The sequence below is a fragment of the Coloeus monedula genome (genome assembly GCF_965178545.1).
Source record: "Coloeus monedula genome assembly, chromosome: 2".
In the NCBI taxonomy this organism is placed as follows: domain Eukaryota; kingdom Metazoa; phylum Chordata; class Aves; order Passeriformes; family Corvidae; genus Coloeus; species Coloeus monedula.
The window spans coordinates 83702143-83714937 of NC_138782.1; positions in this window are offsets into that span (position 1 = coordinate 83702143).

Genomic DNA, 12795 nt, shown 5'->3' on the forward strand with positions numbered 1-12795 from the left:
TGGGAAATGCTTTGGGAAGATCTGTGGAACAGGCATCAAAACAATCCTGCAACGGACATTGTGAAGTCTTAGGTTTCATTCTAGTAGCACAGATAATGGGGCTTCTTAATATGTCTTCTGCATTGACATTTAAAAAATTCAATACCCTTAAGCTCAGTAATTGTAGCAAGGCTTTCATCAAGAGAATAAAAATCTACAGGACCCCTTTCTTTTTCTACAAATTGCAGGACGAGAAGCTTTTGGGGTCCTTCCTGGAGCAGAAGCGTGTTGCTGTTGGTGAGCTTAGGGTCATAGAGATTTTCCTCTGTGCTTCGTGGTAAATCACACAAGAACCAGCTCTTCTGGAGTTGCAGGTGGGGAGGAGCAAGAGGAGAAGAAGAACGTAGTTTTTGGGATTAGAAGGAAAAAGAGAAGGTGCTAGTGCCAACTTTCTTTCTACAAAAGCAAATTTTAAAAGTTAGTTCTAAAACTTGGTGCTCAAAGCAGTGATGGTAACACTTCCTCCTGAAAAGATTATCATCTAAAAGTGGGCAGTTTTACAGAGTTCAACCAAACACTGTCTGCAGTAGAGATGGAGGTGGAATTTGCAGCTTTGCCGATGCAGAAATTCAGTTTCCATCCTGTAACAGTCAGTGAGACTTTCTGATGACACATTCACAGGCTTAGTAAACAAATACTTTCAGAGAGAGCATGAATCTGCAGGTAGGATGTGACCAGCTTCTTAGTATGTATGCACAGCCCGTATAATTGTGCAGTTTTGGCCTAGCAATTAAAGGACTTTTTAAAGATGATTTACAGACTATTTCAATGTGTGTCTGTGTCTATATCTGCAGTTAGCACAATCTTTGCACAACATTTGGTGCTGAGGACCTGACAGTCACAACACACATACTTTAGCAGTTGTTCCTTCAGACTAACTTTAGTCTGGTCCCAGTGACCGATCCTTTGTTTGTGGCTGAAGTGCATTAAGTGCATTAAGAGCCAGAGCTCTCCTTCAAGCTTAGTTTCACCCAAAATATTCACGTGCTCAAAGCCTGCTGTACTGTGCAAACCAAAGCACAGCAGGTGAGGACTATGTAGAGAGTCTCTCAGTAAACACACGCTTGATCCTAAATTTAAAAACCACACACCTTAACATCCCACTTCCCCCTGCCTCAATATTTACAGTCATTTTAGTCTGCTTGAGTATTTCCTGGGGGAAAAATAAGATATAAGAACATCTTACTTCAATTGAAATAACTCACATTCTTTGAAAAATACAACTTTGCTGTTGTCAGTAGGATACCTATATGCCAAAGAGAACTTAATTCAAAAGACAAAATATTGGGAATAAATATGAGTGACTGTATCACACTGTTACTGCATTCTTTTTGCAAAAACTTGAATTATATGGAGCTTCTGAAAAGCTACCAGTGCTAGCCCACACCCATAAATCCCAGTAGGAGATGTCCAACTGCCTGTACACTTTTAGGCTGCAGGCTGGAAGGAAAGAAAAATATATTTTCAGTTTAGCATACTGAGAATTTAAATTCTTTTACTGTTTTAAGCATTTCAGTAGCATTAACCTGTATTTCAGATAGCACTAGAATCCAAAAATTACAAATTGCCTGCAACATGGGGAGGGGACAGGAAGGGAAGGGAATTATTTATTTTCCAAAGAAAAACGTACTTTCAGGGAAGGTATGTAATCTGTACTAAACCACAAAAATTACTTTAACTTATTTGTAACCTACCGAAGACTTTAGGTTGCAGAACACTGTTTTATAACCAAAGCAGTTGGGTTTCTCTCCTGGAATTAGTATCAAGTTTTAAACAGTTCCAGGAATGGAGGCCTGGTACCTGAAAGACAGATAAACTCTTCCCCCTGGCGGCGTATCTGAGCCATTGACAGACAGTCAGTAAAAAGTTTCCTGGTTTGGGGTAGGAGGAATTCCCGAATTAGTTTGAAGAGACATTAAAAACAACATACACGGTTTTTTAAAAATCTCTGCAAAGTTTGACACCCTAGTGCTTTCTTCATGGGAAAGCATATCAGCTGTTTGATGAATTTGCTGTCGCATTAGACTGGCTATCTAGGAAGATAGACTGACATCTAGGAAGTCACCCCTTTATCCAGCTACATAGAGAAAATGGGATTTACTTAACAGGTTGCTCAAGTCTGAGCTCATACCCTCATTTTGCTAGTGTGGGGACAAAGTTGCAGCTGGGTGCTCTTACACCGCTGAGCTGCAGAGGACACAACCCAGAAGCAGCTACATGACTCAGCAGTCCAGTTCAGGGCACAGCCTGAGTCACATTAGGTGAACAGAGAGCTTGCACCCCAGAAGATAATGACTGCCAGGATGGCAAAAAGCACTGCTTTCTGAAGCTTCACCCATTGCCCTGTGCCCAGTGGAGATGCTGGGCTGAGGGAGAGTCTGTCTGAGTTCCATTAACACAGCCACATTCACCAAGGGATTCTGCAACCACCCTATAGTCATTCCTACTCATGGCTCATCTGAAAGAGACCTTCCAGCTCAGTTAGCCTCTCTCTGCACTCAGACCTCCTCTGACTGGATGCCCTGCTGGTGAATGAGCACCAGCTCCTTGGCCTGAAGGTCTTCTGCTGCCATAAATATTCCAAGGCACCGATTAAAGCTCTTCGAAGTTGATAGACTTAAGTGCAGGGATTTACAGCTGACAGTGCAGGATACAAGCAGAAGCTGAGATATTGTCCCTTTCCTCATCTCTGAAGTTAAAACATAAGATGTGTGATGCAGGTTTTTGTTTTCTACTCTTCAGAGTCCTAAAACTACCTTGCACCTTGATGCAGAAACTGAAGTGCATTTTATTATGCTTGCTTCTTTCAAAGGAGCCGTGCAGGGAAAGGCTGTCTTCACACAGGAATCAAAGACCTGTCTCTTTCAAGAGGAAAATACATTCCATCTATCTGGCTTTATTTCCAAAGTATCATGGAGAAGTGTCACAGTCAGAAATCCATTTTGTGAGGACAGACAAGTCATGCCACCTTTTTTAGCTTGTCTATTAGTTCACAATATAGCCAACTTTCAAAGCTGAGAATGTTTTGGTGCAAGGATTTTTATTCTTTCTTCTTCCTCAAACCTGTATATCAACAAATGGAAACCTCTGTGCTTGTGATGCCTTGGTTGGAGCACAGAGTTGGGGTGCTGGCCAACAGAGCTGACCAGCTCAGCTTTAATGACATAGTCACAAAAGAGCATGCAGTGCTATTTTAAGCTCCCATGACTTTCCTGGAAAGCTATATAAGTGCTAGGTATGTAACCACTGCAGACTCATTGAGGCACAGTGCAGACTAATGGTTAACATTCAAAGGAATCCTAGATTACATTTATAGCAATTATTTAACATACAGTTTAGGGTCTGACCTTCCCTTTTGAAATATGAAAGGAATGTTAGATTGTTCTTCTCTTTACCTCTCCCAGCTCCATCATTTTTCTGCATTAAAGAAAGGATGTCTGAGTATGCTAGTGCTGTGTCTCCCCTCAGTCCCAACATACCAGACTCAGTACAATATGAGGCTACCTAAGAAGGGGTCTTAGACTAAATCATTGTACAGGGAACTGAGATCAGGGAAGACAACAGTTAACCCCAGGATGAAACTGTCACCAGGGCAGCAAGATTTTGCTGGACAAAGAAGTCAAATTTGGCTTTTAACTCAGAAATAGAAAAAAAAAAATCACTGACAGATAACACGGCACAAAAATTTTACCTTTCATTTGAGCATTTCTGGATAAAAAAACCCCAGAAGCATAGAAACCCAGTTCATAAATTCACTATTGTTAGCCTGGATCCCTTAGTAGGCACAATAAATGCACTGTATTTGCCCGGTTACAGAAAAGGGTGCAGAGCACAATTATTTGTCCTTCAAACCTTGAGAGCTCTGGCAGTCATTGTGCAGAGGGAGTGGAGAGATTCCAGACATACCATCAGTGCCTCAACTGGAAACTCCTGCAAAAGATGCATTATTCAGCTGTATTCAGATTAATCACTACTTAAGGCCCCTAAACAATATTAACATTACATTAACATTTCAGTTAAAGGCATTTATAAAAGTAATCAAGATAATTTTGCATTAATCATCCCTCTAAAAAAATCTGCTCAAAGCTAGATGCAGGATTTATCATAGATTTGATCTTTATCAAGTAGTTGCCACATATTCCTGATGAGTTATGTTTCAAAAGAGCAGTAGCTTGGCCAGAAGCACACACTGCTATTTCATGGGTTAGCTCAATAGTAACCGGGCCTGATAACAATTCAGAAACATTAAATTTTTTTACAGGTGACCACCTCCTTGTACAGTGTTCAGATGAGTCATTGCAACATATAGAATGCCCCACCACTATGCAAAAGCAAACAAACAAAACACAACAGCAAAAAAATCCCTGGTGCTGTAATTTTCTTTCAAGCTCAATAATTTTAAGAATCAACTGCTGGGCAGCACCTTGCACTGATGGGATTCCTGAGGAGATGCAGGACTGAAGACTTTCTTCTCAGTTCAGGCTATAGGAACTTATTTCAAAGTTATGGAACTACAACTATCCAATAAATAGATGAAGGAGAGAATCTTACAGCAAATATCCTGCTGTGTCTGACTCCATTAGTGTGAGAAGAAAAAATGTACTAGTAATGGGAATGTGGTTATTCCACAGTTTGTAAGTTAACTTCTCTTTCTGCTTACTTTTATCCAGCTACAGGCTTCTCACTGATGTACAAGGATGCTCTTAATTCATCTGTCAGAAAGGAAGGGAATGATCAGGGAATCAGACAGGGAGGGCAAGAGGATTATTATCCACAGTACTCCAGAGCCCTCCCTGCAGTGTTTTCCCCATGTCAAGAAATGAGCTGGGAACAAAACAGATACCCTTGTAGTTATATGCAGATTTCAACTGTTCTCCAAAATTCTGATTTTTTTAGCCCAAAAGCAGTTCTATTCCCAATACAGCCTCTCTCCCCTAAAGCAACTATTAAGGCTTAAGACCCTGTCAATTTGCGCTGAATACTTGGCAGGAAAACTCTTTAGAGAGCTATGCCTGTTTGTAGCAATCTTCAAAAGCAGCACTAAGAACTGGAAAAAAAGGGGTATTTTAACATCATGGGATGCCTAATAACCTTTAGAAAACCAGAAATATTGCTGAAGTAGCACTTCTTTCTTACCTTTTACTTTAGAAATGAATTCTAAGACTTTATACAGCACTGGCCAGCTGTGATTGTTTTTTCAATCTGGCATGTCAGCTAATCTTGCTAATAGAAATGGAAAACAATATTTGGATAGAGAATAATTTAAGGAGGTAGGAAACTAATTTGTGAAATTACAAGTACACAAAACGTGATACGGAAGGAACTGTTCAACTATAGCAATAAAATCTAAATGAAAGGATTTAGAGATGGTCATAAAATCCATCTTGCTGACAGAAGAGCAGAAGTCCTATTCCTTGGAATGCACAAATATTGGAGGAGCACAAGCTGGGCTTGCTTTGCATCAAAGACATGTCTTGAAAAAAATTTTGAAAGCCCTTTGCTAGGACAGTTTACCATGCTGACTTTCTCTTCAGGTCCTTCCCATGACTGAAGTGAAGCTGGAGTTTTCTTCAAGCTTTTATCAAAGTGTAAGCTGGAGGCCATGTAGACGTGCAGGCTGACTCCAGTGCACAACCACAGGACTGAGGTCAGGAGCACTTTGGCAAGACAATACCTATCCTTTATAGTTTTGAGGCACTTAGAAATGTGACTGCTGGCACATAATTTTGAGCACAGTAAATCTTAATGGCAGATTAAAAGTTTTCAGTATTAATAAATGTAGAACACAAGTGCTCTCCCATGCTGCAGCAAGACATTGCTTTACTGAGAAATATAATGTGAAGTAACAGCTTCCAAAAAGCCCTAGTTCTGGGCAATTCTTTCAAGTTGGTCACTTGCAACATCTAGGACTATTTGGGAAAAGCAGAAAGAAAATCCCTACATTCATATTGAATTCTTGCTGCCAGTTGTTTCCTCTGGCATTTCCTCAGTAACAGCTCTGTGTGGAGATACAAGGATGTAAAACACATGACCATCAGTCATGAGCATGCCTTGCTCCCTTGAGTGCCAGAGGTAGTCATCATTTCAAGAGAGTCACCAGCCAATGCTACAACCCCCTCATCCTGAAGGAGACCACATTTTTACACAACCCTGTTTTTTTGTAAACATTAAGTCTCATTTTAATCAGAATTTCTTCTAGAGATATCTGTAGTGGTGCCTGGGAGGAAGACTATTAATAAGTTACATACATCTTGACATGCACATATGGATACCTGCACATGAGGGAAGCAGCATGCTAATAGCTTTCTTGGTCTGAAGCATCAACCAGGAGCAGAAAGCTGTAAGAAATATCTTTTAGCCCAGAGCAGGCTAACTGACATCTCCCAGAGTTCTTAGTCAGTATTTACATGTCTTTTAACTAGATAGCTGCTTATAGTTGGCTGCATTAGAAACAGAAACTTCATATACCTGACTTGGGCCTCTACGGAATGGCAGCTTTTCTTACATCTTTTCAGAATTCACTCACTGGTGAGCAAATCACTTGCCCTGACTTCTGCTCTTGTTTCTGCCTTTCAGACTCTGGGTCTGACCTTGTAGTCCAAATCTTCAGTCCCAGCCCAAGCAACAAGGGACTCCTCCTCACCCAGACATGAACCAAGAGAAGGTGTGGCCAGTATCTGGCCTCTCATGAGAAGTGCCCTTGCTGCCTTCTAGGGGGAGATCAGGAGGGAAGTGAATCTCTCATTTTCATTCCTGCTGGAACCTTTCAAGGCTTTTACTCACTTTTCAGAATTCTTGGCTTTTGCAAGCCTTGTGACTCTTGAAACTCCTTAAATCCCACTCTGAGGGTGGTGTAAGGACTTCCATCTGCCTTGATGTGGATTCCATAGTGTTGCAAATTGTGGGCATTCTGCACCTGCGACAAGAGGTATTGTTACAGTGCGGATACTGTAACACATGTATCAAACAACAAGGCCCATGGAAAAGAAAAATATCTATGGACTGATTCTTGATAGCTGTTTCAGAGATGTTTATTTCTCCAGCCGCATGGCCGGGGCTCTGCCGAGGAACTGTTACAGTCACGGGACCCAAGGGTCCTTGCCCGCACAGGGGAACACAAAACAATCAATGGGGAATGAGGCTGAGCAGGGGCAGGGAAACCCCGTGTCTGCCCCCAGGGCCCCTCTCCCAGGACTGCATGGCAGCGGGAAGGGACCCCGACATTTCACCTGTTTATTTTTAACAAAAAGTGATTTAAAACTTAACATTGAAAACAACTGGATAAACATAACAAGAACAGTTTCAAAACAAAACAAGCCACCCTCCTGAGCCTTTAAACGTCCAGACAGATTCTCTGGAACATCTTAAGGGCTGACAGAAGGGAGACAGGACTCTCCGGGCATGCTTTGTGGGGAAACTGAGGCAGGAGAGGGCTTCTTCCATTTGTACCTGTTGGAACTCTAAACAACAATAGTTAATTTCTTCCCTCCCCCTTTCCATCCCCCCCTCGGAATCAGATAGGAGTTATAGGGAAAGGGAATTGTATAGGGAAGCCATGGGGTGAAAAACGGATTAGGAATAAACCGGGGATGGGGTAAACTTAAGAAAGGGTTCATATTGGGTATAGGGTAAAAGGGCAAAGTAGGCTGTGGGTAGGGAAGTTGCTGGGATGGATATTGTTTATAATTTTGTGCATAATGGCTGCCTTTGACTGGAATACCCCTAGGCCCAGTAACATTTGCTGCTTGTAAACCCGTCTTTCCTTGCACTGTATCAAATTGTACAACTTCCCCATCTCCTACACTTTGCAGGTAATTTTTAGGGTTATTCTTTTTAATAGCAGTTCTATGAACCAATATGTCTTCTTGGTTGTCACATCTTGTTATAAAACCATAATTTTGTTTAACATTATACCATTTTATTATTCCAAAAACCTTAGCTACAGTGATTTTTTCCTTTTTCCAAGTGGCTGCTGTCTTCTGTCTCACTGCGGTTTTGTTTTCTTTTTCGCTTTCGCTCGCTTTTGTGTTGGAACTGCCAGAGTTGTCAGTGCTGCTGGGGCCGTCAGGGCTGCTCGTGCCTGCGTGCTCTTCCTGGGGTCGCATTCAGGGCCGTGCACGCCTGGCTGGGCCACACTGCTGAGCTCAGTTCCCTGCGCGCCGCCGCCTCTGCTCTCAGCTGTGCTGCCGCTGCCTGGCGCTGTGCCCACGTCTCGGCCAGGCCCCCAAGCGACGACCCCCCCACGCCCTGCTCCAGCGCGCGTTTCAGCGAGGTGCAGCTCCACTCCGCCGCCAGCCGCTGCCCGTGCACTGCCCCTCTCGGTCGGGCGTTCCCGGGGCTCGCTCCACCGTGCGCTGTGGGGGCTGGGCAGGCACTGCCGGGTCGTGCCGCTCCTGCCGTGCCTCCTCCGCCGCCGACACTGCAGCTCGCGCCGCTCCGCCCGCGCATGGGAACTGCCTCGCTGCTGCTCGCAGAGCTCTTGGTCCACATGGGCGAGGCTGCACGGTCCGTGAAGCAGTTTTAACTTCGCAAGGACACAGCTGACATTGTTCAACGGTCTCGGTAATTAAATAATAGTCACGAAAATATTCTTCCATCAGCATATATTTTGACTCAGAAACTAACTGTGTCCAGTCTTCCAAAAGTCTTTGGTAAGAATTAAATCCCAAGAAGCATAGAAAAAGTTCTTGAACAACCATGCCAGGATGTGTTTCAGTTCCTTTTGAGCTTGAATTAAGCTAAAATTTACAAATCGTTGTTCAAGAATCTTTTCAAGTTTAAGATAAATGTCCATATGCAACTCTGAGAGCCAAGAGTCTTCCCACAGTTCCTCCATAATTTAGAGATAGAACAGCAAAACAAAAACAAGAAGAGAAATCCAGAAATCACAAATCAGGCACTGTCCTTAGGGATCGGGGATCGTTCTGCTCGCATTACCCACCATTTGTTACAGTGGGGATACTGCAACATGCGTATCAATCAACGAGGCCCTGGAAAGAAATATACATGGACTGATTCTTGATAGATGTTTCAGATATGTTTCTTTTCCCACCCGCATGGCCGGGATCTGCCGAGGAACTGAGGCAATCACGGGACCCGAGGGTCCTTGCCCGTGCAGGGGAACACAAAACAACCAATGGGGAACGAGGCTGACCAGGGGCAGGGAAACCCCGTGTCTGTCCCCTCAGGGCCCCTCTGCCAGGACCACATGGCAGGGGGGAAGGGACCCCGACAAGGTATTATAGATAATCTACCACAATCTGAAAATCTAGGTTTGATTTTTATCTCTACTGTAGAATATTTGGCTTTGCTTTAGTAGAAAATTTAATTTGTTGTCAGGTGATCTTTTAGGCTAGAACAAACATATTTAAACACAATATTTATGTACAAAAAAAGTTCCTCATAATAGTTTCTATTAAAATCTGATTTTCTTTAACTGGCTGAACCCCTGTGTTGTTCCATTTGGAACTGAACAGGATTATTTTACTGAAACAAATTTTGAAACAGCTAACCATAATGCATAATGCTCTTCTTTCAACCGAGTTTCTTTCTACTATTCTTCATGGTTTGTTCTATCTTAATACATGTGCAACATCATGCTATTTCAATCTTAAGCTCTCCAGTAATGGACAAAGGATATTTGCTCTCAGAAATAGCTAAGGTGGGTCATCTCGGTAATCACCTGGGTGGTTGCTTTTATAGGACAGAGAAGGACGTTCTTGTTTTACTTTTAATCTGTGACTTTAATCAGTTTTCTCTGGACTTTAGTCCACAGTTTTGTTAATCTGTTTGAACTTCATATAATTCTCTCCACCTGTGTGTCACCATATTACTGATGTTTAAGCATTAGTTACCTTGAAGTGCTACTCCTAGCTCATTTCATGTCATTGCTCTGTTCTTAGGCGAGTATAATTCCTCCGAATAGGCCTCCCAATTAACAACTTAATCTGATTGTAAAATTCTTGGTTTATAGTGTTTGAAGGACTGAATCACTTGTGTTGATACAAGACACATCATATTAGCCATCTTTAAGCTTTCACACACCGGGCTGAGAACTTCCAATTGACAACTTTCACAACCCCTTTTCAAAGTTCAGTTGGGATAAATTAACTTCAAATGTAAGCACCCTGCAGGATGAGATTTAAAAGACAACACATTAAGTATTGATCCAAGTGTCTTTCATAAACACAGAATTCAGGATCAAACTCTCTAACAATATCAAAGCAGTAACTTACATATTTAGAGAAATGGACATTTGGAGCAAAGCAAGGATTTTCACGCCAGTTCTAAGCCTGGCTGCAATCGTTGCAATTCTTTATTTCAGAAGACCTTCAAACTTTTCAGTCAGCTCTGAAAATTACATTCCCTTTTACTTCATCCTGAAAAATATCCTCTTCTTCCTAGAGTTTTTGAAGGAAGCACACACTGACATTAAAGCTTATTTCTCAGCATTGTGGATGACCCTTAGTGCACAGACTGCTCTCAAAAGAACCTGTGAAATTCTGGAAGGATATTTTGATGAAAGACCACTGGTATTTCTTTGACCACTTGCTTACAGTGGAGATTTCACAGCATTTTAGATAATGGACATCTAGATGGGCAAATAAATACAGAATATCAAAAGGAAGAATATAAGTTTACAGCCTGCTAAGATCTGTATCCTCCCTATATAAGACTTCTTCTAGAACTGTCTGGAAAATACCCACAATGTAATACTTCCCCCAAAAGCTTGAGTTAATGACTATACATCGGTGGGCATATCTGGCAGTAAACTTGTTTACATCCCAATCAAGTAGAACCTGGCCCAAGTCACACCTTAAAACATGAGCAGCAGATCAAACATTTACACAATACCTGACTGGAATGCTGTTGTAGTTAGGGCATGCACGAAATATCCTCTTGCTTTGTTTCTGCATTGCACCCCCTACTTCTAATGAAGACAGATATTCCTAGCACACATCTGTGGGTGAGGCAGTCTACTTTGCTGGTCAAAAATTTTCTACCTGAGTGACTCAGAGCAGTCTTGTAATGAGCTACAGAAGGGACTTCTGATCAGCATGTGAAGAAAAAAACTGTTTCCATGTCCCGTGGAAGATTCAGGGCTAACTAGAGGCCTGCAGCTAAAGGGAAGATGTTTGCTTCTTACCTGTACTGACAGTAGCAGAGGCAACATTTCCACCATTTGAAGTCAAGAAGAGAAGAAAAAAATACAACAGGTAAGAAAAATGGGCTATGCATACAGTGTGAGGGGTGTGTGTGAGGGGGAAATAAAGCTGAGAGATGACTGTGTATGTGTCTATGACATGGAGCTCCTGGACCAAGTCCAGTGGAGAGCAACAAAGATGTTGAGAGGACTGGAGCATCTCTCTTACAAAAGCCTGAGGGAGCTGTTCAGCCTTTAGATGACTGAGAGGGGATCTCATTAATGTCTATCACTCTCTGAAAGGAGGGTGTCAGGAGGATGAAGCCAGGCTCTTCTTAGTGGGGCCGAGCAATAGGACAAATGGCAATGGGCTGAAACTGATGCATGGGAAGTTCCACCTGAATATGAGGAAGAACTTATTTACTATGCAGGTGATTGTGCACTGGAACAGATTGCCCAGAGAGGTTGTGGAGTCTCCCTCACTGGAGGTATTCAAGAACCATCTAGACACAATCCTGTGCAATGTGCTCTCAGATGACCCTGATGGAGCAGGGGAGTTGGACCAGATGGGAACTATGGTCCCTTCCAGTCTTACCCATTCTGTGATTCTGTGTATTTCCTGAAGAAGCTAGTCTGCCATTTTTCACACATTTCTGTGCTAGTTTTTGTTTCCTTGACTCTGACTCCAGTAGATTAGTCAAAATCATTTAAATACTTCGAAAAAAATGTTGTGGTTCCTCCCCTCTGTGTGCACATACAGTGACACTGTAGGATGGTCACTTTCAGGGGGAGGGAGAAAGAAACTGCTGCAAAATAGTCAAGAAATTCCTGCCTCCAGCATACATTCTAGAGGGTGGTTTTAAATGTTGTAAATCTTTGGCAGACTCACCATTTCTCTTGTCCACACACATCAGATTCATTAAGATAGCCTGCAAGGAAAGGGCAAAGGGGAAGAGTTTTGCCATCCTCAGTAAAAAGTCATACTGATATCAGCTAACAAACAGCTTTTCCAGCACATTATGGTATCAAGCCTGCATGACTTTTTACCGGAAGGACAATTCCCACTTTCAAGAGAGTTCAGTAGAAGGTGCTGTAAGAGCATTATTGCAAGAGCTCTGGAAGACCTGCAGCAACTCACAGTGACAAATCCGCACAGCATGTTTGAACTCAGAAACTTCTTAATGCCATAAGTTGGATTTAACAAAACACTTCGTGTACAAGAGGAAAGAGGCCTGACAGGAACCTATTGAGAACCAAGAAAAAGCCACCACCTAACACCAGCTGCCGTCCTCCTGTGGGGTTATAAGGGTTCTTACTGTTCCTCTGGGCTTTAGACAGTACTGTACCGCTCAAGTTTTCCAGCCTGCTTCCTGTACCAGCATTTGGTAAATAAATTGCAGCAGAACAGATCTTTTTGTCCTAAGTAAGGCTGCAAGGCAATTAAAATATGATGATTTTATGTTAAGGATTACAGTATCAAAAAAAGTAATTTTTTTTCACTAGAGGAACAGAAAGAGATGCAGTTTTAGTATTCTTAGAGGAAGAATAATTTTAATAAAGGAAAAATAATTTTAGTAAACAAGAAAAAAAGATGCAAGCAGCAGAGCCTTTAG